Genomic DNA, 26,597 nt, shown 5'->3' with positions numbered 1-26,597 from the left:
TTACGTAAAAAGGTTTTTATCCAAAAAACATATGCGCACACCTGAAGAATGTTCAAGTCATTCTCTCAGAAGTGTAACTCACCCCCTGCTGCCTATGTCCAAAGATTAAAAGGCTGATGATTTACTGCTAGATGGGTGGAGTAGGGTGAGCTAGGCTGCTATTATAAAATTTTATGATGAATTACTCCACAATGCCTGCAGCTACAGAGGTCAATGAGGGCTTTTTTCAAAGCTTGTTAACTGTTTGATAAGAATTTGCAAATACGTGAAAATCCATAGCCTGGCCACAGGTTCACTTGAAGAATTTACCCATCTTTCCGGAATCCTGTTGGGATTAGCAAAGCGGAAAAAAGACAAATGTTCAGCAGATCAAAAATTCCCATGACAGTGCCAAAGGGAAAATTAAAATAGTTTTCTTTGACATTGAGAAGGCGGATGTCGGGAAAACAATGCCTACTATATTGCATCATGTGCCGTAATTACATTTTATTAATAGTTGCTGTCAAAGAAAGAGTTGACAGCCAAGTTAACTGTTTGTTTCATAATATTTAAAATAATAAATTTTGTTAATCCCAAAACACCATGGGATAAAAACCTTTGTAAACAGCACTCAGCTGTATTTTTGTCTGGAAAATTACAAATTTAGATATCTGGAACAGGTGAGGAAAACAAGTTGTTACACTTTTCTCTAAGATGACCTTATATACAGTATAAACACATTGCTTGTCTTATAGATCAGCCTGAAATTCATTCTAACATTAACTTATCTAAATGTGAAAACATAGAGCATATATAATATATGTAAGTACATTGTAAAAATAAATACAATAATACTTAAAGCAGTTGTAAAAAATAAATACAATAATACTTAAAGCAGTTGTGACCCTAAAAAAAAAAAAAAAAAAAAAGATCCTGTTTCTTTAAAGCATGTTAAACAGCATAGTGCTTCTGTGGTGTAATTTGTCCCTTTCTATGCTATAAAATACCTGGTTGATACAGCCTGTTCCTGTTTTCCCCTATGTGAACTGACCATGTTAATCATGGCTCTCAAGAATAGGCCCCTTACCATCTTCACCCCTGTCTACCTGTGACATACTTTGCCAACTTTTGGTTTCTAAATTTTTTTGACAAACATTTCATGTGGGGATTGTATTGGTTACCTCAGTACTAGAGAAAATATAGGAGATGAGTGTAGTTTCACCTATAGCAACCCCGTTCACTTAAGGTAAGCAGTCCTATCAGTATTCCCAGTATTTAACCACTTTACCACCGGAGGATTTTCCTGCTTTACGTCCAGGCCACTTTTTGCAACTTGCCACTGCGCGACTTTAACTGACAATTGCGTGGTCATGCAACCCTGTACCCAAACGAAATTTACGTCCTTTTTTTTCCCACAAACAGAGCTTCCTTTTGGTGGTATTTCATCACCTTTGCGCTTTTCATTTTTTGCGATATTAATAAAAAAAAAAGCGAAAATTTTGCGAAAAAATTTACATTTTCTACTTTGACAGTTAAAAAATATCCAATATATTCAATTTTTGTAATATATTTAGGCCAAAATGTATTTAGTTACATGTCTTTGACAAAAAAATCCTCAATGAGCGTGTGTTTAACCGCTTTAAGACCAGAAGATTTTACCCCATTCCTGACCAGGCTATATTTTGCGATTCGTCACTGCATTACTTTAACTGACAATTGCGCAGTCGTGCGACGCTGTGCCCAAATTAAATTTATGTCCTTTTTTTCCCCACAAATAGAGCTTTCTTTTGGTGGTACTGTATTTGATCACCTGTGCGATTTTTAATTTTTGAAAAAAAGAGCGATATTAAAAAAAAAAAAAAAAACGGAATTTTTGTAAAATCTTACCTGTAAAATTCCTTTCTCTGAGTCCTCCGACAGTCGCCGCCTCTTCATATTCGTCACATATGGGGGTATTAGACTTTGCTCCGAAGGAGTAGCTAGGCAACAGAATATGTTAACAATAAAGCTTTAACATATCCCACCCTCAAGGGGTGGTCCCCTCAGTCAATACCCTCCTACTTCCTGCAACCATATCTCAGTTTTAGTGGAATAGCAGTAGAGTATACATTCAAACCCCAAAAGAGGGGCGGGGGCGGCGACTGTCGGAGGACTCAGAGAAAGGAATTTTACAGGTAAGATTTTACAAAAATTCCGTTTTCTCTTACGTCCTCCGACAGTCGCCGCCTCTTCATATTCGTCACATATGGGGACGTCCCAAAGCAGTGCAAACATGAGGGGTGGGAAACGCATCCGCGCCGAAAGGCAACGCAGTCTCCACATCAAAGAAAGGAACCTTACCAAAGGAAGGAAACCAGCTGGGCAACAGCAAAAATAAGTGCTCAACAGGAGCAACAACCCAGGAAAAGACAAAAAAACCAGGGGATACAAAAAACTATCCCAACAGCCAGGAGTCCCCAACAAGGGACCCTATGGAACAGCCGCACTAAGAACCTTGCGGCCAAAGGAAGCATCCGCCGATGCCTGAACATCTACTTTGTAGAATTTTGTGAAAGTGTGTACGGTCGACCAAGTCGCCGCCTTACACACCTGGGCTACAGAAGCCCCATGACGGCAGGCCCAAGACGTACTCAGTGATCTAGTAGAGTGCGCCTTCACAGGCACAGGGGGAACCTTCCCCTGCAAGGCATAGGCCTGTTCAATGGTCTGCCTGATCCATTTGGCAATGGTAGAGGCGGAAGCCGCCATGCCCTTCCGAGGACCCTCTGGAAGAACAAACAAGGAGTCAGTCTTACGAAAAGACTCAGTCGATTTAAGGTAAACCCTTATCGCCCGAACAACATCCAGAGAGTGCAATCTCACCTCCTTCGGATGTTTAGGCTTCGTGCACAACGAAGGCAAAACAATATCCTCGTTAAGATGGAATTCCGAAACTCGTTTCGGTAGAAAAGAAGGATTAGGTCGCAAGACCACCTTATCCAAATGAACAACCAGGTACGGAGACTTGCAGGACAAAGCCGCCAGTTCCGACACTCTGCGAGCCGAAGTGATCGCCACCAAAAAGGCGACCTTTTTGGACAACATAGACAACGAGATCTCCCTGATCTGTTCAAAAGGAGCACGTTGTAACACAGATAGAACTAGATTCAAGTCCCAAGGGGGCAAAGGATCCCTCCTAGGAGGAACCAGATGCCGCACACCCTGAATAAAAGTGCCAACCAAGGAGTTGGAAGCCACGGGACGTTGAAACAGAACGGCCAGCGCCGACACCTGACCCTTAATCGTAGCCAGCGCCAAACGCTGATCGACACCCGTCTGAAGGAAAGACAGCACACGGGAAACCGAGTACGTGCGGGGTGAAAACCCCCTGGACTCACACCAGGCAAAATAGGCCTTCCAAGTACGGTAATAAACCTTCCCCGAGGAAGACTTCCTCGCGTTGATCAAAGTATGAACGACCTCTGGAGAGAGACCCTTCTCCTTCAGGACCTCGGTCTCAACAGCCAGGCCGTCAAAGCCAGCGACTGTAAAGCAGGATGGTAAATCGGTCCTTGAGACAGTAGATCGTCTCGAAGAGGCAGACGCCAAGGAGCGTCGACCGCCAGATTCACGAGGTCTGCGTACCAGGACCGGCGAGGCCAGTCCGGTGCCACAAGAATCACCGTGCTGCGTTCCGAGTGCAACCTGCGAAGGAACCTGGACAGCAACTGAATCGGTGGAAACGCGTACATCAGCCTGTACTGATGCCACGGGGCCACTAACGCGTCCGACGCGTCTGCCCGAGGGTCGCGCGTCCTTGCCACGAACCTCTTCACCTTGTAGTTGAGGCGAGACGCGAACAGGTCCACATCTGGAAGACCCCACTTCGCGCACAACATCTGGAAGACAGCCGGGTGGAGAGACCATTCCCCCTGATCCAGGGTCTGGCGACTCAGATAGTCCGCCTGCCAGTTCTCCACTCCCGGAATGTGAACCGCCGTTATCGCCGGGACATGAGCCTCGGCCCAAGACAGAATGTCGGCCACTTCTCGAGCCGCTCGGGCACTCCTGGTGCCCCCTTGGTGGTTGATGTAGGCCACCGCCGTGGCATTGTCCGTCTGCACCCGAACCGGGCAGCCCTGCAACCGGTCCGTCCAGCGATGAAGACAGAGCCTTATCGCACGCAATTCCAGAATGTTGATCGGAAGGGAAGACTCCCCCTCCGACCAGGTCCCCTGGGCGGACAGAACGCCCAGAACACCACCCCAGCCCGACAGGCTGGCATCCGTGGTGATTATCGTCCACGAGATCGGACGAAACGACTTGCCCCCGGACACCAACGGGGACTGGAGCCACCACAGAAGGTTTTCCCTGGTGCGATGACTCAACGAGATCTGAAGATCCAGAGATTGAGGTCGCCCGTCCCACCTGGACAGGATCTCCGCTTGGAGACCCCGCGTGTGAAACTGCGCGAAAGGAATCGCCTCGAAGGCCGAGACCATCAATCCCAGACATCTCATACCCGTCCGCAGAGACGAGTGTGGAACGTCCCTGAGGGACCTGACTTCCTCCTGAAGAGTCCTGAGTTTGTCTTCCGGCAGGAAGACCTTCGCCTGCACCGAGTCCAGTATCATTCCCAGATAGGGGAGACGAACCGACGGACTCAGTGTCGACTTTGGAACATTTATCGTCCAACCGAACTCCTGCAGAGTTTGCATTGTGACAGACAGGTCCTTCTCCAGACCCTGTCTGGTCGCAGACCGAACCAGAATGTCGTCCAGATACCCCAGGACAGAAATGCCCTGGGCTCTCAATAATGCCAGAACCGGTGCAAGCACCTTGGTGAAGACCCGCGGAGCCGAGGCGAGCCCAAAGGGCAACGCCACAAACTGGTAGTGATCCTCCGCAATGGCAAATCGAAGGTACTTCTGATGACCCTCGAATATGGGGATGTGAAGGTACGCATCCTTCAAATCGATGGAGGCCATGAATTCCCCCGGAACCAGGGCAGCCACCACCGAGCGCAGGGATTCCATGCGGAACTTGCGAACTCGCACAGAGCGGTTCAGAGCTTTCAAGTCCAGAATCGGACGAACCTTGCCCTCCTTCCTGGGCACGGTGAACAGATTGGAATAAAACCCCCGAAATCTGTCCCGATGAGGCACCGGAACCACCACTCCCTGAGCCCTCAGGTCCCGCACCGCCAGGTGCAGATCCCGCAGGCGCTCTGGAGACAGTTGAAGATTTGAGGGAAAAAATCTGCTCTCCGGCCGAGAGAGAAACTCGATCTTGTAACCAGATCGAACGATTTCCAGAACCCATCTGTCCCTCACACGGGCCAACCAGGGCTGAAGAAAACCGAGCAAGCGTCCCCCCACCCCAAAACTGGGTGAGGGCGCCCCTTCAGGCCGAACTGTTATGGGCCGCAGGTCCGGATTGACCGGACTTCTGTTTCCCAGACCAGGGCTTCTTCTGAGAGCCTTGGCCCTTGAACGGTTTGCCCTTGTAGTGCGGCCGAAAGGCACGAAAGGACCCCTGAGGGGGCCGAAAATGAGCATGCTTCTTCCCAGAAGCCCCCTTAGCCTTGGGGAAATGGGGCAAGAGAGTGCTCTTACCCCCGGTAATCCCCTTAATCAACACATCCAGGGACTCCCCAAAAAGGCGAGACCCATCATAAGGCAGATTGGCTAAGGTTTTACGTGAAGATTGGTCCACCGACCAACATTTCAACCAAACCAGGCGGCGAGACAACACCGCCACGCTGTGCACACGCGCGGCCAACGGAATCAGGTCCAGGTCCGCATCACACAGATACATGACACCCTGGTGGATCTGATCCACCATATCCAGGGTCGCCGCCGAGGCCGAATCGGCCACTAGGACGCGCCTAAGCATCTGCGTCCAACTTGCGATCGCCTGGGCCGCCATGAGAGAAGCAAACAGAGCCTTAAGCATAGAACCCGTAACAGAATAAGTATGACGGGCAAGAGACTCCAGTCTCCTATCCGTGGCATCACGGAAAACAGGGGATCCCTCTGCAGGGATCGCAGTGGCTTTGTTCAAAACCGCAATAGCATGATCCACTGGCGGAGGCACACACCACCGTTCATCAGTGGCAGGCGAGAAAGGATAACGCAGCTTAAATTTACTTGGTACCGCAAAAGGCTTGCGCAAATCGCGCCATTGGTCCTTAACAGCGCGCTGAAAATCAGCATTGCAGGGAAAAACCTGCGGCGTCCTGCGTTTTCTCTGCGTCCCATAAGCCGCCAAGGCAGCTGGGGGACACACCTCGTCCTGCAAACGTAGCGTCTGCTTAATGGAAGCAATCAACTCATCCATGATTGCAAGCTCTTCAGGCGAGCCAGGGGGAGAATTATCAACCCCCTCAACTTCAGCCTCTACCTCAGACCCCACTAGATCAAGAGAGGAGCGGGACCCCGATAGGGGGGTCCCCGCCAGAACAGCCCCATCACCTTCACCCTCAGAATCAGAGGACAGAGCAACTCTGGGCCGTTTAGTAGATTGAGCAGCCACCAGCATTTGCACCTGTGCAGCAAGGCCAGCCACAATAGTGGCTAAATCCCCCCCTGGGGGGGAAACAGCGGTCCCCTGGCTTTCCACCAATACTGTGGGAAACTTGCCCTCCTGAGAATCCATTGCCCCTGTATGCCAGACAACCAAGGGTTAACTGCCCCCTTACAGCAAGCGCGGCAAGCGCAGCCCACCGCACCACACTCAGGCACAATGAGACCCCCACAGGGAATATACAGACTGAATACAGGCAATGGAACACAGGAATAGAAGGATAAAACCTGAGGAGACTCCGCTGCCGCTGCTGCCTCGATCGGTGCTTCCAGGAGAGAGGAAGTGATGCTGCCAGGACGCTCTATGTAAGCCTATGGAGGCTACAAGAAAATGGCCGCCGTGCATGTAAACCATGCGGCCGGAGCGGGCGCCGGTAAAATGGCGTCGTTTGGCGCCGAAATCGCCGCTCCACAGTGCATAAAATCACACACAATATTATCCCATTATATGGATACATGTTAGATCGCCGCAGCGATCGCTGTATATGCCCCAACATGCCATTAAAAACATGCCCCACAGCACACAGCTCCTCACACTGCCCAGCCTGACATACTCAATGTCATACAGCTCCCCCCCCCCCTTGCAGCCCACAGCATGCAGCCGAGAGATAGGGAGACAAGCAGTGTGATTAAAGGCAGGTTACACAGTCCCAGACTGAGACCCCCCCCAGACAGACAGGTCCCCACATAGATACACTTACCTCACATGGCGTGGGGAACCCGCACAGGCGAACAAGCCGCTGCACATGAGGCAGGGAGAGTCGCAATTCAAGACGCACACAATGGCGGTTCAGAAACCGCACAGCGTCCGGTGAGGTAGCCACCTCACCAATCATCCCTGCACCGAACAGGGATGGGTCGTTCACTGTGCCAGGAGCGTTACCTGGCTGAACGCTCGATGGCAGACTGGGAAGCCACTGACCCACGACCTGCGACCAGGGGGATCAGCCCGAGACCCAGTCCGCATGATCCTCTTCGTCCGAAGAACTAACTAATGCTGACAAAAATAACAGCTAAGTAAAGGTAGAGAGAAAACTCAAACAAAATATCAAAAAGAAGAAAGAGTCTGGGACAAAAAGTCCCAGCACAGAGAGAGCCAGCCACTCCTGACAAGCTAGACATTAAAACTGAGATATGGTTGCAGGAAGTAGGAGGGTATTGACTGAGGGGACCACCCCTTGAGGGTGGGATATGTTAAAGCTTTATTGTTAACATATTCTGTTGCCTAGCTACTCCTTCGGAGCAAAGTCTAATACCCCCATATGTGACGAATATGAAGAGGCGGCGACTGTCGGAGGACGTAAGAGAAAACAATATTTTTTACATTCTGATATATAACATTCCCAAAACAAAATTTAAAAATCAAAATTTTTTAACATTTTAGGCCAATTTGTTTTCTGCTACATATTTTTGGTAAGAAAAATCACAATAAGCGTATTTTGATTGGTTTGCGCAAAAGTTATCGCGTTTACTAACTACGGGAAAGATTTGTCATTTTTATTGTTTATTTTTTTTACTAGTAATGGTGGCCATCTGTGATTTTTTTTTTTCGGGACTGAGACATTGCGGTGGACAGATCGGACCCCTAACTGACATTTTTTACACTTTTGGGGGTACCAGTGACATTACTACAGTAATCAGTGCTATAAATATGCACTGTTACTGTAATAATGACACTGTTAGGGAAGGGGTTAACTTTATTGGTGATCAAGGGGTTAAATGTATGCCTCATGCTTACTGACGTCTGTGGGGGGAGGGGATTGTGTGACACATACACAGATCGCAGGTTCAGCTATGCTGAATCCTGTAATCTGTCACTGTCTGTCACATAGGAGATCCGCCCGCTTGGTTTACACAAGTGGGCGGATTTCCTCACTCGATCCCCGATGATCGGGGAAGAGTGGCGGTGATCACTGCCTCTCCTCCCCTGGCCCGACTTCCGCTGTGTCTGAATACAGCGGGAGCAAGCCTCCGGGGGCGTGCGTGCGCTGCCAAGAGGGGGCGGGATTAGCGATGTAGGTCTACTTCGCTGGACGATAACGAGCCACTTTGCCGCAGTACCAGCTCAGTAAGCAGTTGGCAAGTGTTTAAAGCGGAGTTCCGGCCTCAAAAATTTCTTTCCGATAAAAATACCCCCGGGACAGTCAGGACTAGTGCATTTTAGCAAACATAGCCTCTGAACTGTCCCCGGGTTCACTTACCTTTTAGAAGAAATACTTACCTTTAAAATGTCTTGTCCAGCGTTGCCATCTCAGGTGTGGGCAGCTGAAGCCAGAGCGTCCTCTTCGTTGTCCTCTTCGGTGACGTCGGAGTCCCAGAATGCCCTGCAACGGCCCTGCTCGTGAGAGAGCAGTGACAAGCAGGGCCGGTGTTCAGTGAAAAAACCATACCCGTGAAAATTCCCTACCCTCATCACTTCTGGTGCACCTATGTCATTGAACAGCTGAGGAGCTTAGCATTGCCCATGCTCGAAGGTCCGGAGGTTAGGGAATTTTCATGGTAGTGTGTTGTAACGTTATACCGCATCAGCTGTTGCCGCAGTTACATTAAAACCTCTCGGCTGCAACATGAATCATCTCCGCTCCTACCCCTGATCTCGACTACTAAATGTAAAAGCGGCGGGTGTATGAAAATAGAAATCACGGAGATCTCGGCTCCGTGATTTATATTTTCATAGACCTGCCACCGCTTTTACATTTAGTAGCCGAGATCAGGGAAGTGACAGGGGTAGGAGCGGAGATGATTCATGTTGCAGCCAAGATGTTTTAATGTAACCGCGGCAACAGCTGATACGGTGTAACGTTACAACACACTACCGTGAAAATTCCCTACCCTCCGGACCTTCAAGCATGCGCAATGCTAAGCTCCTCAGCTGTTCAATGACGTATCCGGAGCTGTGAGCATGCGCACTGCTAAGCTGCTCAGCTGTTCCATTACGTATATGACAGGAAGTGACGAGGGTAGGGAATTTTCACAAGGTAGGGTTTTTTAACGTTACACGGATGCAGGTGCATTGACTCCTGGGAGCGATGACGTTCAGCTCCCAGGAATCAATGCAAGCAGAAAGAGACGGAGCGGGCTGCGGCTGCAGAGGGAGGAAGTGGAAGGAAGGTAAGTATATTTTCTTCAAAAACAAGGTAAGTAAAGCAAAAAAAAAATCGCAATTATCCAATTCTTTTTCAGGTTACTTAGAGCAAGCGGATGTCAAATTTTCGTTTTGAGGCTGGAACTCCACTTTAATATGCAATGCTATAGTCACTGGCCAGGTGGTGGAAGAGACTGATCAAGGATATAGGAAAGAATACCTGTAGTCCTCAGAAGAGTCTGGAGTCCGTCAGCAACAGAATGCAGAGGAAGGCAGAGGCCAGGACTATCGACAGACACTAGCATACTCCAAGGACAGGCAGAGGTCAGGGCAGGCAGCAGACAAAAAGTGTAATCCAAAAACAGGCAGCAATCAGTAAGCGTAATTCAGGGAAAGGTCACAGCAGACAATTAACTTGACACACAAAGGTCAGGGCAGGCAGCAGGCACTAGGTTAATCCAGAGTCAACCAGATTTAAACTGAGTATTAGTGTAGCAGAGTGCTATTCCAGTGTAGTTAGACTTATCATAAACCCAAAGCCTTAATTAATGAAAAAAAGCTTGTATGGGCTGACAGATACTTTATTGTCAAGTTGCAAATCTAAAGTTTTGGGGTAACACAGGTCCCTCTTCCTAGGGTGGCAAGCAATCTATGTTTGTGACAATGATGGGACAAACAATAACTCTGCCAAGGGAGCTTGTATAATTGAAGCAGCAGTTTAAGAATATTTGCATCATATGAGTAAAACTGACTGTTCTAGGCCTTTCTGGCGTTTGTCTTGTCCCTGTCACTTTTTTTCTGGATAGCGTGGTCAGAGTGTAAATGTAGAGATGTAACTACGTAGAATACATTATATGTTGGTCACCATTGCGGACTTCTATTAAAAATACCCGGTACCTGACTTGTTTTAGCTGCAGCACATCTGAATCAAAGATCCAAAACTAGAATGCATCAAGTGAATGCATTATAGAAAAAAAATCCAAATTCCTTATCTTTATTCTTGTAGAAAAGGAAACGACTCTGCGTTTAGGTGTAATAGTACAGAAGCAGCCAGCACTATACACTGTGTGCATAATTATTAGGCAAGTGAGTATTTTGACCAAATCATTTTTTTTTTTATGCATATTGTCCAACTCCAAGCTGTATCATTTTAAATGATTGTATTTAGGCATATCAGGTGATGTGTAGTTGTGTAATAAGGGAGGGTGTGGCCTATGGAGATCAACGCCCTATATCAAGGTGTGCGTAATTATTAGGCAGCTTCTTTTCCTCAGGGAAAATGGGCCTAAAAAGATTTAACTGACTCTGAAAAGTTCAAAATATTAAAAAGTCTTTCAGAGGGATGCAGCACTCTTGAAATTGCTAAGTTGGTGGGGCGTGATCACAGACCCATCAACGTTCTGTTGCTGATAGTAAACAGGGACGCAAGAAATGTGTTGAGAAAAAAATACGCAAAATAACTGCCAGATTTGAGAAGAATCAAACGTGAAGATACCAGGAATCCATAATCTTCCAGTGCTCTCATATTCCAGAACTGCAACCTACCTGAAGTGCCCAGAAGTACAAGGTGTTCAGTGCTCAGAGACATGACCAATGTAAGGAAGGCTGAAACCGACCATTACTGAACAAGACACCTACGTTGAAACGTCAGGACTGGGCTAAGAAATATCTAGAGACAGGTTTTTCAGAGGTTTTATGGACTGATGAGATGAGAGTGACTCTTGATGGACCAGATGGATGGGCCTTTAAAAAAAAAAAAATTGCGTTTGAAACACCGCTGCGCAAATACAGTGCGACATAAAATATTGCAACAACCGCCATTTTATTCTCTAGGGTTTCTGATAAAAAAATATATATATTTTATATATATATATATATATATATATACATATGTGTGTGTATATATATAATGTTTGAGGGCTCTAAGTAAAATGTCAGAAAAAGTCCTGGTCTTAAAGTGGTTAAAGTCTAAGTAAACCCTCATTTTGTAAAACAACCCAACTCAGTTTAACCACTTGCCAACCGGTCACGTTGACCGTACTGCGGCAAAGTGGCTCGATACCGTCCAGCGACGTAGACCGCTGGACTCCTCCCCTCCTCCTCCCCCTGTAGGCAGCGCTCTTGCGCTGCCGGAGGCGCGCTCCCGCTGTTTTCAGTCACAGCGGGAGTCGGGCCAGGGGAGGAGCGGCGGCGATCGCTGCTGCTCTTCCCCGATCGTCGGGGAATCCAGTTTGGAGATCCGCCCGGTTGTGTAAACAGAGCGGGCGGATCTCCTAAGTGACAAACAGCGACAGATTGCAGGGTTCAGCATAGCTGAACATGCGATCTATCCCTGTGTCACTCAGTCACCTCCCCCCACACACGTCAGTAAGCACCAGGCATACATTAACCCCTCCCTCTCCAGTAAAATTAACCCCTTCCCTGCCAGTGTCATTTTTACAGTAACAGTGCATATTTATAGCACTGATTACTATAGAAATGTCACTGGTACCCCCAAAAGTGTCAAAAATGTCAGTTAAGGGTCCGAACTGTCCGCCGCAATGTCGCAGTCCCGCAAAAAAATCGCAGATCGCCGCCATTACGCGTTAAAAAAAAACCACCAAATATGACAGAAATCTTTCCCTTAGTTAGTAAACGCAATAACTTTTGCGCAAACCAATCAAAATATGCTTATTGTGATGTGATTTTTTTTACCAAACATATGTAGCAGAAAACAAATTGGCCAAAATTTTTAAAAAATTTTGATTTTTACATTTTTTTGGGGGGGAATTTCATATAAAAAAAGTTTAAAATATTGTTATTTTTTTCAAAATAAACGCTCTTTTTTTGTTTATAGCGCAAAAAGTAAAAATCGCACAGGTGATCAAATACCACCAAAAGAAAGCTCTGTTTGTGGGAAAAAAAGGACGTAAATTTTGTATGGGTACAGCGTCGCACGACCGCGCAATTGTCAGTTAAAGTCGCACAGCGCCGAATCGCAAAAAGTCGCCTGGACGTAAGACAGCTAAATCCTCCTGTGGTAAAGTGGTTAAAATAGTAATGAAAGGCAAAACATTTGTGTATAAATATTAAAAAAATTCCTAAAAATTTATAAATGCCTTTCTTCACAAATCCTCTGTTCTCAAGAGCTGGGGGAGGAGAAACAGCAGCACACTGTTCTTCCCAGTAAATGGCTGTGCGGAGAGGACTGCAGGCTGAGTTCTCAGCACAGCTAGAGCTGTGCTCTCATGTCTAATGTGATCAGTTTTTAATAGGAAAGCAGTGTAAGTGGCAGGAACACCAGGTATTTCACACAAAGGAAGCAATACAAAGAGAACAGAATACTTTTTCATACAAGTACATGGTACAGCAGGCACATATCAGGAATATGAAATGTTGGTGTAACATATTCTTTAACCACTTGACGACCAGCCGCCGCACATACACTGCGGCAGGGCGGCTCTATTACGTGAAATGACGTACCTGTACGTCTTTTCGTGCAATAGCCAGAGGGGGAGCCATTCAGCGGGTCCAGTGGGCGCGATGTTCGCCGGCCACCTGCAATCGTTCCCCATAGAGACGGAACGGTGGTCTGCCTGTGTAAACAAGGCAGACCGCCATTCTGTCACAGATGAACGCAGGGATCCTGTGTTACCCTGGTCCCCCAAAGTCTCCTTACTAAGGTGCTCTTGGTTGTGATCAAATATCTGCCTCCTCCACATACATTTTAGGGTTAAAAGCTCTACACTGTACATGAGGATGCAGAGGGACCACCCACAACCCAGCGAGGAGGAGAAAAGAAGACAGCGCTGGAGCCGGCCAGAGCAATGAGTAAGGTAAGCAATGTGTAAGGTAAGCCTCTTCATCCCCCCTAAAACCAATAGGCATTTAGCCCTTGCAGTGTGTGTGTAGGGGGGGGGGGGGGCAGTGTTTTTTGTTTTTTTGTTTTTAATCCCATAGTTGGGTTTTGATTTATTATGTACTGTATGTGTATTACACATCATGTTATATCAGTCTGGATGTCTCCTCACTTTCTCAAACTCAATCTATCCAAAACCAAACTTATAATTTTTCCTCCACCACTGCCCCTTCCCCCGATCTCTCTGTCAAAATCGATGGCAAAACTATCAGCCCATCCCCGCATGCTATGGTCCTAGGTGTAGTCCTGGACTCTGAACTCTCCTTAACCACTTGCCGACTGCTCACAGTATATTTACTGCGGCAGTCAGCCCCTCACAGGCCTACGTCGCTAGCCTGTGAGGGTCTCAGGAACGTGCGCGCGCCGCCGGAGGCGCGCTCCCGCTCCCGTGCGGTCATGGACCCCCCCGCGCGTGTGACCGTCAGACCCGATCGTCCGCCGGTCACTCGCGATCGTCGGTGGAGAGGAAGAAAGGCAGGCGGCTAATGTAAACAAGCCGCCTGTCATTCTCCCCGGTGTATGAATGATGATCATACAGTTCTACTATGTAGGACCGTTGATCACTGTTCATACATCTCAAGCCACAGCCAATCACAGTTAGAATCACGCCCCTAGGGACACACATAGCCCCTCCCTCTCAAAAAAAGTTAACCTCTTCACTGCCAGTGTAATTTTTACAGTAACAGTGCATATTTATAACACTGATTACTGTAGAAATGTCACTGGTAACCCAAAAAGTGTCAAAAATGTCAGTCAAGGCTCCGATCTGTCCGCCGCAATGTCGCAGTACCGCAAAAAAAATTGCAGATCGCCGCCATTACGCGTTAAAAAAAAAACAACAAAAATGACAAAAATCTTTCCCTTTGTTAGTAAACGCAATAACTTTTGCGCAAACCAATCAAAATATGCTTTTTGTGATTTTTTTTACCAAAAATATGTAGCAGAAAACAAATTGGCCTAAAATGTTAAAAAATTTAGATTTTTACATTTTTTTGGGGGGAATTTCATATAAAAATATGTGAAAAATATTGTTATTTTTGCAAAATGTACGCTCTTTTTTTGTTTATAGCGCATGATCAAAAAATCGCACAGATGATCAAATACCACCAAAAGAAAGCTCTGTTTGTGGGAAAAAAAAGACGCCAAATTTGTTTAGGTACAGCGTCGCACGACTGCGCAATTGTCCGTTAAAATCACGCAGTGCCGAATCGCAAAATAGGCCCTGGTCAGGAAGGGGGTAAAATCTTCCAGGGCTTAAGTGGTTAAGCCCCATGTCCAGTCACTGTCCAAATCTTGCTGCCTCAACCTCGATTGACACAACAAAGCTCTTAATTCACTCCCTGGTCACCTCTCACCTCGACTACTGCAACTCCCTTCTCATTGGCTTACCTTTACATTGGCTATCCCCCCTTCAATCCATCATGAATGCTGCTGCCAGACTCATCCACCTTACCAACCGCTCCGTGTCTGTGACTCTCCTCTATGCCAATCCATCCACTGGCTTCTGCTCACCCAACAAATTAAATTCAAAATACTAACAACTTACAAAGCCATCCCCCAGGACATCATTAACCTAGTCTCAAAATACCAACCTAATCACTCTCTTCGTACCTCCCAAGACCTTATGCTCTCTAGCTCCCTCGTCACCTCCTCCCATGCTCGCCTCCGGGACTTTTCCAGAGCCTCTCCAATCCTATGGAACTTCTTAATCTGTCCGATTATCTCCTACTCTCTTAGCTTTTATCCCTGAAAACCCTCCTATTTAGCGAAACCTATCCTACTTACACCTAACAACTGTATTTTCATTTTCTCCATCAGCTCATTCCCCCCACAGTTATTACCTTTTGTTTCACTTGACCCTCCCTTTTAGATTGTAAGCTCCAACGAGCAGGGCCCTCTAATTCCTCCAGTATTGTACCTGTACTATCTGCCTTCATGTTGTAAACGCTGCGCAAACTGTTGGCGCTATAAAAATCCTGTATAATATTAACAATAATGTTATATGATTTTAGGAACCACTGTTGACCCGGTAAACAGTTCTTATGTAATTTACTTTTAAATCTGACTTTTGTATGTATTTATTGTTTGAATATTGGAAATCTTTTGGAGATAAGCTAAGCAGTTGACATACACAGGTCAGTTGCACAACAAATTGCTTTGCCATAGTTCAACAGCAATCTTTATTAGCAGTTTTTATATAATCAAGGCCTGCCAATTCATTTGTGCAGAAGGCAAGGTATCATATAACTCAGGATTGGTTGGATTTTCTCTAGGATCAGTATTTGATAAGTAGATGGAAAATCACAGTTAAAGTGTTTCAACCCCCAAAACAAAACATTAATATATTGCCAGCTTACCAGCCCTTTGAAGTGCAGTGCACCCCCAAGGAGTTGCTGGTGAATTTGGTCGTAATTTCCCCCTTTAGGTTGCACACAGCCAGGCACACAGAACTTCCTCCATTCTTCCACTGGCTCAGAAAACTGTCTATGGGTTCTTTTAGGGTTTTTATTTGAAAAATGAACTTGGATAGGGGTAGGGAGCATGGCATACCCCTATAAACTGCAACTGAACAATTTAAGGACTCCTCAAATTTTGGCTGCACTTTACAAACTGCTGGCTGCACCTCTGGGCTGCACTGCTGCACACTGAATGTCCCACTGGATTTCCAATGCTGCTGGGGACTCAGAAGTTTAAAAGTTCTACACAGTCACTTTCCTTCAGCACTGGGGGTCATTTACTTACTTAGCCACAGGATCACTGGTTGCCTCCTGCCAATATCCACTGGCTGTTCCTAGTGAGGAAGATGTAGACTTACACCACCACGGGACAGTTCGACTCTTTCCCACTAACTTCCTCCTGGCTATCTCCAGTGAACCACCTCCTGACCCAACTTTATCCCAGGACAATGGATCTGCGAATAGCAACCCCCCCCACCCCCCAAGCCTAGCTGGGACTTCAATGTCTTCTTCAAAGTTCCTCACCTGGGGGGCAGAGCCCCTGCACAGAGGTCTCCTCCTGCTGGATTGGACCCAGGAACACCGCACTCTGCTGCTCAGGCCTCAAACTATTTATGGGCTCTCCCTCCACTTTCTGTGCACACCTCCCCAAGGATTGGCTGGAAACCCATAAATATTCAGGCTGCTTGTTCTGCTCTTCCTCCCACTATCCTTCTAGAAACCTCTAAAAAAACGGGGAAGCAGCAGAACACCAGCCTGTGAAACACTAAGCAAAGAAATAGAAAAGTGCCTCTAAGTGCAGTATTTTTTTGAGGAAAACAAGGTAGGCAAACGAGTGAACACTCACATAAGATGCTAGTAAAACAGCTCATCTGTGGGCTAAAAGCCTGGTGAATATTGTCCTCCAAGTGCCTTCAATCCGAGTTTGTAGCGGCCGTGATTACCACGGAGGCCAGAAGAATGCCGGCAGATGCGCATCTTCCAGGTTCAGCTCGAGGTGGACCAGCTTGGGAATCGGCGGCAGTAAGCGCGTGACATCACCAGGAAGAGGGAGAGAACCACAACGCATTTCAAAGCATGCATGAGGCTTTTACAGAGCATGGACGCTCCTTTTTGCACTAAATAATCAACCCCTGCTTCCATGAGTACAGGGGAGTCCAACTAAATTTACCTAGCAGCCTGCCCTAAACTAGGAGGCTGCTACAGGTGTTATGGTTGTATTATTTTTTCTTTTCCAGCCTTGTATAACCTTTTTTTTATTCTTTTCACCTGGTGATCTACCAGTAGCATGTGCTCTCTCACTGTACTCTATCTATGGAGGAGCAATGTTGTAACCATAGCTTGCTCTTCTGATTTTGACTACAAACACAAACACCCCTCCTCATCTCCCCTATGTATGGAGAAGGGTTTTTTCTAGTTCATAGAATATAGTTCAGAAAGCTAATATTATTTGAAATTTCAGTTCAGTATAAAGGAAGTTACAAGGATTCTGGATTTCTATCAAGCTCAATTTTTTTTCTTAAAGTGGTTGTAAACCTCAGACTTGAAATATGAGCAAAGCATATGCCTGTTTAGTGTTTACTTGCATAAACTAGGAGCACTAAGGGGTTTATTTACTCAAGGCCAGTTCACACCATAGAAACGCAGTGCGGATGTATTCCAGATGCTTTTTTGCATGCGCGTTTTTGATGTGTTTTAATGCCTTTTTGGTGCATTTTTGTGCAGTCCAGTGCATTTTTCCCCCTTTTTTTCTCTTAACCTTAAATAGGGACATGTGCTTTCCAGTGCATTTTTGGTGCATTTAGGTGCATTCCAGTACATTTTTGATGCGTTTTTTAGCATTCCAGTACAGTCCAGTGCAGGGAAAGTGCAGCATGTTCTACTTTTTTTTTCTGGAAATGGAACGCACTGGAACTGCAAGCACTGGTGTGAACTATGCCATTGGAAACCATATAACCATTTTTGATGCATGTGATGTGAACTGGCTCTAAAGCTGGAGAGGGCAAAATTAGTCACAATTCTTCAGAGAAACCAATCAGCTTCCAGGTTTTATTGCTAAAATTCAATCAAACAAGCTGAGGTTAGAAGCTGATTGCTTTCTCTGCAGAATTGTGACTAATTTTGCCCTTTTTAGCTTTAATAAATAAGTGTAATTTCTGACAGCTGCATCATTCCTCTGATATCATTATGAATCACTTCTTACAATATTGACACTTAGGGCCCAATTTGGACATTTTCACTTAGGGGTGTACTCACTTTTGTTGCCAGCGGTTTCGACATTAATGGCTGTGTGTTGAGTTATTTTGAGGGGACAGCAAATTTACACTGTTAGACAAGCTGTACACTCACTACTTTACATTGTAGCAAAGTGTCATTTCTTCAGTGTTGTCACATGAAAAGATATAAAAAAATATTTACAAAAATGTGAGGGGTGTACTCATTTTCGTGAGAAACTGTGTGTATATATATATATATATATATATATATATATATATATATATATATATATATATATACATATATATATATATACTGTATATATATATATGTATATATATATATATATATATATATATATATATATATATAGTATTTTTTTAAAAACATCTCACCCCAAATATTTACCCTAAAATGCAATAAAGTAAAATAAGCAAAGTCTGACTTTCATGTAGCGTACCAAGCAGAATGGTAAATGTCAAAGTGAACAAAGGTGTTTTACTTTAGCAGAGCTTTATTCCGCTTTAAATGCTACATTGTGAAGCGCACAGGGAAAAAATGGTTTGCGTAAACTGTTAGTGTAACATCCAAATAAGATTGAGTCGGATTTACGAGTGTACAAATATCTACATTTCCAAAAACTGGATAAAAATAATATTTGGCTGCAGTTATACTTCTGAAGAGCTTCTGCAGCAAGGATCTATTAACTGCAAATCAAGATGAGTATATGTATTTGTTTGTATTGAAATTAGAAAATTCTATTTTTTTGTAATTATGCTTTAAATAGAAGAAGAAGAAAAAAAAGGAAGAAACTGAGCAGAGCAAATTCTTCTTCTTTACTGATTTTCTCTGCAGCAGCCTGATTTACTATTATTTTCATGTACTCATTCGTTTTGGTAGACCTACATAGTCCTCAGTCATTTGACCAGAGCACATGATGTTATGATGTGTAAACAGGTCCCCTCTGTACTGTAATGCAAATTCATCAGATCATCAGATAACAGTCATAAAATGTTCATAAACACTTAAGAAAAACTTTCCACTTTCTTCATTCTTTCTGCATGCCATTTGAATTCTTCAAAATAAAGAACAGAAAGATTACATGTGCACCTTTGTACTGCAACAATACACAGAATGTGTCTTGACCCAGAACATGTTGTATGTATAATTGTCTCTGAAGTATTACCTGTTATATAGGTTTCATGTTGGTAGTTGAACTTGTGTATTTTTTTTAACCTAACTAATGGAATTAGTTACATTAATGTAACTATGTGGGCAACAGGAGAAAAATGCCTATTCACAACTACATAAGGGTAGTTGGTTTAAGTATACACAAACGTGACAAGAAGTCATGCATTTACAGTACCAAATATGCAAAGTATGACATTTCAAGGAGAAACATAATACACTGTTTTACACTTTCCCAAACATACACATAGGAAGTTTGGCAGATGTTAAATGGCATGTTACATAGTGGAAAAATAATTGTACTCAGGGCCATCTTAACGCATGTCAATGAGACAAAAGTCGGGGTCCCCAGAGGTCTAAATGTGGACTTCGACCTCAACTGTTTTATCTCAGATCGGTAGTTTTACTTCGTTTTTACCCTCGTTTTTTATCAATACTTTTTATCAACATATGAATTTTAGGTCCCTTACACATATGGGCTTTTATGATATGGACTCTATTATATACCCATTTTATGTATGTTTTTTGACCTTTGAACACTATTGTATTTACGGATTTACATTTGATGTTTTTATTATATGTTTTTGATTATATATTGTTTTTTTTGTACTGCGTTTTTTTTTTTTTTTTTTCTGCTTTATTTTGTATACAGGGGCTGCGAGTGACTTATCATGATCCCCTCATGTATTCATACATTTAGGGGCATTATTTCCCAAATATATGTTTTTTCTGTAATTTTTATTAATATATGTTTTGCCATATTTATGTTAGTTCTGATATTCTATATCCCCCCGCTCTTGAACAGTAATGGGCGTTACTAGCCCTTTAGCCCTTGTTGCTGTCTCGGTGTTTATGGAGGACTCTGTTTATGTTCCTGGGTCAATGTACTGCTTCCTGTGTGGGGCGGGCCCTGGGGCACTTCCTGGTTTTCCTCCGACGTTGCTATGCCAGCAGCGACGCTGAATTGAGCGGAGTGATGCATATAAAAAGAGTGACGTCCGCCCCTCCGCCCATACGCTGAGGAAGTCCCGCCCACGGACGATACGCGTGCGCAAGGGGGAGGAGATCGTGACGTCACTCGTAGCCCCTGTTAGCAGAGCGTTCCGCTCTGTCTGGAGATCAGCTGGATTGCTGTACTGCTCGTTTTTGCATTACCTTGAAGTAAGAGGCTGTCCATTTGTTTTATTAATAAATTGTGGTGTTTGAAACATATTGCACTATGGTCTGCCCCCTTTCTATTACATGGGGATCGTTGTGAACACCTTTACAAAAAGGAGAGATGCCCTCTGTGATTGCTGTCCTGGTCAGGATTTTCACATTGCTGGGAGTGTACTTTTAAGGCTGTCTTTTCACAGCCTACAGGTGAGAGGCTAGCACCTCTGGTGAAGGATTGCACTGAACAAGCACTTGTGTCCTGTTTACTGATCAGCACTGAGCACTTTCATTGGGATTTCTTATTGGACTGTTTTCTCCTCTTTTTTACAAGACTACTGCGTGCCATTCATAGACTTTTCATTTATCCATTGATGTTTTTATTGTCTTATTGTTTTAGCGCTGCACTTTTCACTATCATCTTAACGCATGGGCATCCCTGGGACCCCAAGTGCATGGGGGCTCCATGATAACCTTGCAATCTCATCCCCCCACCTTCCTCTAACAATTTCCATGGCTCTGCATTGGTTCTGGAAGAATACCCCCCCCCCCATGCTGAGAGTTTTACTACCACTGCTTGTGTGCGTGTGTGTGTGTGTGTGGGGGGGGGGGGGGGGGTGTACCTGCTCCAATCCCCGCCGGCCCTTCTCTACTCTCTATCGCATGTAATGTAAGCACCTGAGAATGCCAGAAACTGCTGGGGGAAAGTGGGAGGGGGATATTTTATTCCTGGATTGTATGTTTAGCCCAATGTTTAGATCTGTGCCAGCAGCTTCCCTGCACAGCTCTGCTACTGCTCACTGTACTGTGCCTTTGTGACCCACCCACACTGTGCCCTACTGCACTGCCCACACTGTGCACTATTGACCACGATACCGGGCCCCCCTGACCCACCTACAGTGTGCCATACTGACCCCTATACCATGCCCTCCTGGCCTACCCACACTGTGCCCTACTGGCCCCAGAATTGTGCCTTCCTAAACCCACCCACACTGCCCTCCTGACTCATCCTCACTATGCACTAATGACTTCTGTACTGTGCCATCCTTACCAATCCACACTGTACCCTCCTGACCCACCCACACTGTGCTATACTGACCCCCATACTGTGCACTCCTGAGTCCTGACCCACCCACAATGCACCATCCTGACCCACCCTATACTGCTCCTTACTGACCCACCTATACTGTGGCCTCCTGACCCCCTGCACTGTGCCATGTTTACCCCTATACTGTACATTTCTGACTTCTTGTATACTGCGCCCTCTGTGTGTGTCCTTGGGACCCCCCCCCCCCCCCCATATGGTGCCTAGCTGATCCCATGTACTGTGCCCTCTTGATTCCTTTACAGTTCCCTGCTGACTACCCTATACTGTGCTATGCTGATCCCCCTGTACTGTGTCCTGCTGACTCCCTGTACTTTGCCCTGCTTGAAAGTACTAATAAATATGTTTAACTCTATCAACTATTTATATTTTAATTCTTGAGAGTAGGTGCATTAATTGGGGCAGCTGGTAGGGGCCCCAGTGCATTACTTTGTACAGGGGCCCATGTTTATATTAAAGTGTGAGTAAATCACTGCTGAAAAAAATCCCAAAAACTGTAAGACAATGCCTTAATGTGCTAGTATGCATTGCATACTAGCACATTATGAAATACTTACTTTAGAATGAAGCCCTTCCAGTGGCACTGAGAGGGCTGACATCTTCTCTGGCCTTTATTCCAGGTGTGCAGGCTCCGGCACTGTGTGTGGCCGAAGCCGCGATGACGTAACTCCTGCACATACGCGCAGGAGCCCTAGGTCCTGGCAAGAAGCTCTGAACGTCCGGCACGTCAGCGGTTGCATGCAGGGTGAATATCTCCTAAAAGGTGCATTTTTAGGAGATATTCATTTTACCTACAGGTAAGCATTTATTATAGGTTTACCTGCAAGTTAAAATAACAAAGCTGGCTTTATTACCGCTTTAAGATAGCCCTGATTGTACTAGGAGTCTAAATTGTACTTTTTTTTTTTTTTATTCAGTCAATATTAGGTTAGCATTGCCAAATCATATGTAGAACGCTTGTAAAACATTGTTTTGGATAGAACAGAAAAGGATTTTATGCCAGAATTTTATAGCTGCCTATCAAAACACAAGAATAAGAAATGCTAATAAGGGATAGATACAATATTACAAAAACAGATACACAGTTAAATCAACTACATGAATAACAACATTCCCAATATACATTGTAAGATCTGGAAGTGTTTTCACCTCCCTAAATGTCACAAAATAAACACCTGCACATATCAAAGAAACACAGCAAAGAATTATCTGACAAAACACAATGACAAGTAGAGTTAACCACACAATACACTGCTCAAAAAAATGAAAGGAACACTTTGAAAACACATCAGATGTGCTAGGAATGAAAGGATGCTACAACGTTTGATGGAAATGAATTCAAAGACACCCCGAAAGTCAAAGTGAAAAAATGATGCAGCAGGCTACTCCATTTTGCTGAAATTTTGTTGCAGCAACTCAAAATGGTACTCAGTAGTGTGTATGGCCCCTACGTGCTTGTATGCATGTCTGACAACATCGGGGCATGCTCCTAATGAGACAACGGATGGTGTCCTGGGGTATTTCCTCCCAGATCTGGACCAGGGCATCACTGAGCTCCTGAACAGACTTAGGTGCAACCTGGTAGCGTTGGATGGACCAAAACATAATGTCCCAGAGGTGCTCTATTGTATTTAGGTCAGGCGAGCATGGGGGCCATTTAATGGTATCAATTCCTTCATCCTCCAGAAACTGGCTGCATACTCTCGCCACATGAGACCGGGTATTGTCGTGCACTAGGAGGAACCCAGGACCCACTGCACCAGTGTAGGGTCTGACAATGGGTCTAAAGAATTCATCCTGATACCTAATGGCAGTCAGGGTGCCATTGTCTAGCCTGTAGAGGTCTGTGCATCACTCTATGGATAAACCTCTTTAGACCATCACTGACCCACCACCAAACCATTCATTCTAAATGATGTTATAGGCAGCATAACATTCTCCATGGCTTCTCCAGACCCTTTCACGTCTGTCACATGTGCTCAGGGGGAACCTGCTCTCATCTGTGAAAAGCACAGGGCGCCAGTGGCGGACCTGCCAATTCTGGTGTTCCATAGCAAATGCCAATCGAGCTCCATGGTGCCAGGCAGTGAGCAACATGGGCCACTAGAGGACGTTGGGCCCTCAGACCACCCTCATGAAGTCTGTTTCTGATTGTTTGGTCAGAGACATTCACACCAGTGGCCTGCTGGAGGTCATTTTGTAGGGCTCTGGCAGTGCTCATCCTGTTCCTCCTTGTACAAAGGAGTAGATACCGGTCCTGCTGATGGGTTTAGGACCTTCCACGACCCTGTCCAGCTCTCCTAGAGTAACTGCCTGTCTCCTGGAATCTCCTCCATGCTCTTGAGACTGTGCTGGGAGACACAGCAAACCATCTAGCAATGGCACGTATTGATGTGCCATCCTGGAGGAGTTGGACTGCCTATGCAACCTCTATAGGGTCCAGGTATCGCCTCATGCTACCAGTAGTGACACTGACCCTAGCCAAATGCAAATCTAGTGAAAAACAGTCAGAAAAGATAAGTAGGGGAAAAAATGCCATTGGCCTCTACCTGTAAAACCATTCCTGTTTTGGGGGACATCTCATTGTTGCCCATCTAGTGCACCTGTTGGTAATTTCATTAACACCAAAGCAGCTGAAACTGATGAACAACCCCCTCTGATACGTAACTGACCAGATCAATATGCCAGGAGTTTAATTGGCTCGATGTTATACTGTGACTAAAAAGTGTTAAAGTGTTCCTTTAACTTTTCTGATGAGTGTATTTTATCATGGAACATCACTGCAGATGAAAATATATTCCATTATTGCATGTGCAATAGACAGACGATGACGCATTGGGAATAATCCACGTTGGATGTGATACATCATATTATGGAGGCAATTTGCTGAGTGTAATGCTCATATGCTGACAGGTGTGGCATAATTCAAAGATAAAAGTGATATCCTTATGGACAATTATTAATGACATGTAGAGGTCTGCAGTACACCCAGATCCCACTGATATGGAGTGCTTTGCTCTGCCATATTTTATCAACACGTTGAATCAGCATCTATCTGCTCCAATCTGTGTCTATCCATGTGTCAGTCTTTTGTCTATTAAGACATCACAAACAACACACATCCACAAAGGCACAGGTGTTAGCAAACTGAAGACGCCAAAGCCTGAAGCAGAGATATCACATACGATCACAAGTGTCAGCGAGCATGCTCATCCTCAAAAAGGCACAGATTTAAATACAAACCATTCCTTCAAGAAAGGGCAACACACCACCCTGGATGGTGTAAATGAAGGTTCCTTCTTTATGCTAAATTTATGTTAGAGCTCCTGGAAGGACTATTTAAAGAAGGAAGGTGTTCCTTTTGAAGAGGAGGAGGCTAAATAGCCCGGAAACAAAAGCCTCTCTAAAAATAAAGTCTTAAAGTAGAACTATAGGCAAAACTTTTTTTCTCATTTTGGAAGGAATAACTGAGGGTTATAACCCATGTAATGTTTTAAATTCTCATCTTTGTCCCATTGGGGAAATTTCCCTTCACTTCCTGTCTCATAGCCAAACAGGAAGTGAGAAGAAATCTCTGCAAATTATTGGAATCTCTTGGGAACCCCCAGGCCACCAGAACTAGTGTCCCCATTAGAAAATCTCCCCTCTATTACTTTTCTGGGGACAACCCAAAATTTGGGATTTTCTTTTACTTTCACCTTCAATGATATTGGTAAACAAGACATATAGGGGTACTCACCTCCTCACCTCTCGCACCTTCACCACTTGCTTTGGATCACATACTATTTCCTTATCATTATTCACACTGTTGGTCCATCCTCTGGTTCCTGGTTAACTGGGGTTTCTCAACTTCACTTTCTCTCCTCTCTTCACCTTTGTACTCATTCCCTTGGTTTTCACATTCTCACCTTCTCATCCACACACACACTTTTTACATTTTCATTTAGTGTTTTTCCTTCCAAATTTTATGCATAATTTCCTTCACCCATTTCACAGTCATGTCCACACTTTTTCAAATTTTTACTTCATATCATTTCTTATACTATTATAGTTCTCACTGACACTATATAAATTATACCATGCGATTTCATACACTACATACTTCCTTACCCAACTGATATAGTTATATGTCATCATTTATATTATTATTTTTTTTTTACCTATTTTACAGCTTTTTCCATTTTTCAATTCCCTCCAATAATTCTTTCCAATTTTTTCTAATTTTTACTGATAGAATATAGGTAATACCATGTGAATCTTTTTATACAACATACTCTTCTACTCATTCGATACAGGTATATGTTACTACTTATATTACCGCAATTACTTCAATCGACAATTTTTCCTGCGTGTGGCGCTATTCGCTTTTTCCGCTGACCCTCTGCGTCCTCAGCTCCCGTGGGAGACAATCGGGTTTGTGTCCCACCGTCATTGCCAGCTACTGCCGGGGCCACCATGTAAGTTGTGAGACTGTGGGGGTTTCTCCCTCCCTCTCCCCTCCCCTCTCAGCTTCTAACGACCATCATGCTATGCAAAATATTTTTATACGTATTATTCTTTGTTTATAGATATGGATCATACACCTACTCTTGAAGAAGTGGCGACATTAGGCCACGAAACGCGTCAGTTACGGATGTTATGATTATACTCAAATTTACTTTTATTATTGTCTATTGCTATGCTGGTTCTTTCAAGCTGGCTTGGGGACCATTCATCATTTGTACTACTCCCAGTTTTTTTATATATACCATACATTATGTTTATCCTGTACACTATGATTATATGATATATGTATACAACCAATAAATGTTTTTACCTACCAGCCGATGTCCAGTGCAGAAGGAGAAAGGCAGGCGGCTAATGTAAACAAAGCCGCCTGTCATTCTCCCTTGTGTAACTGCAGAGATCATACGATCCTGCTATGTAGGATGGTATATCTCTGTGGTTACACGAA

This window comes from Pelophylax lessonae (genome assembly GCF_965119305.1).
Source record: "Pelophylax lessonae genome assembly, chromosome: 1".
Lineage (NCBI taxonomy): Eukaryota > Metazoa > Chordata > Amphibia > Anura > Ranidae > Pelophylax > Pelophylax lessonae.
The sequence above is the reverse complement of the archived record's forward strand: the minus strand, read 5'-3'. Positions refer to the sequence as shown.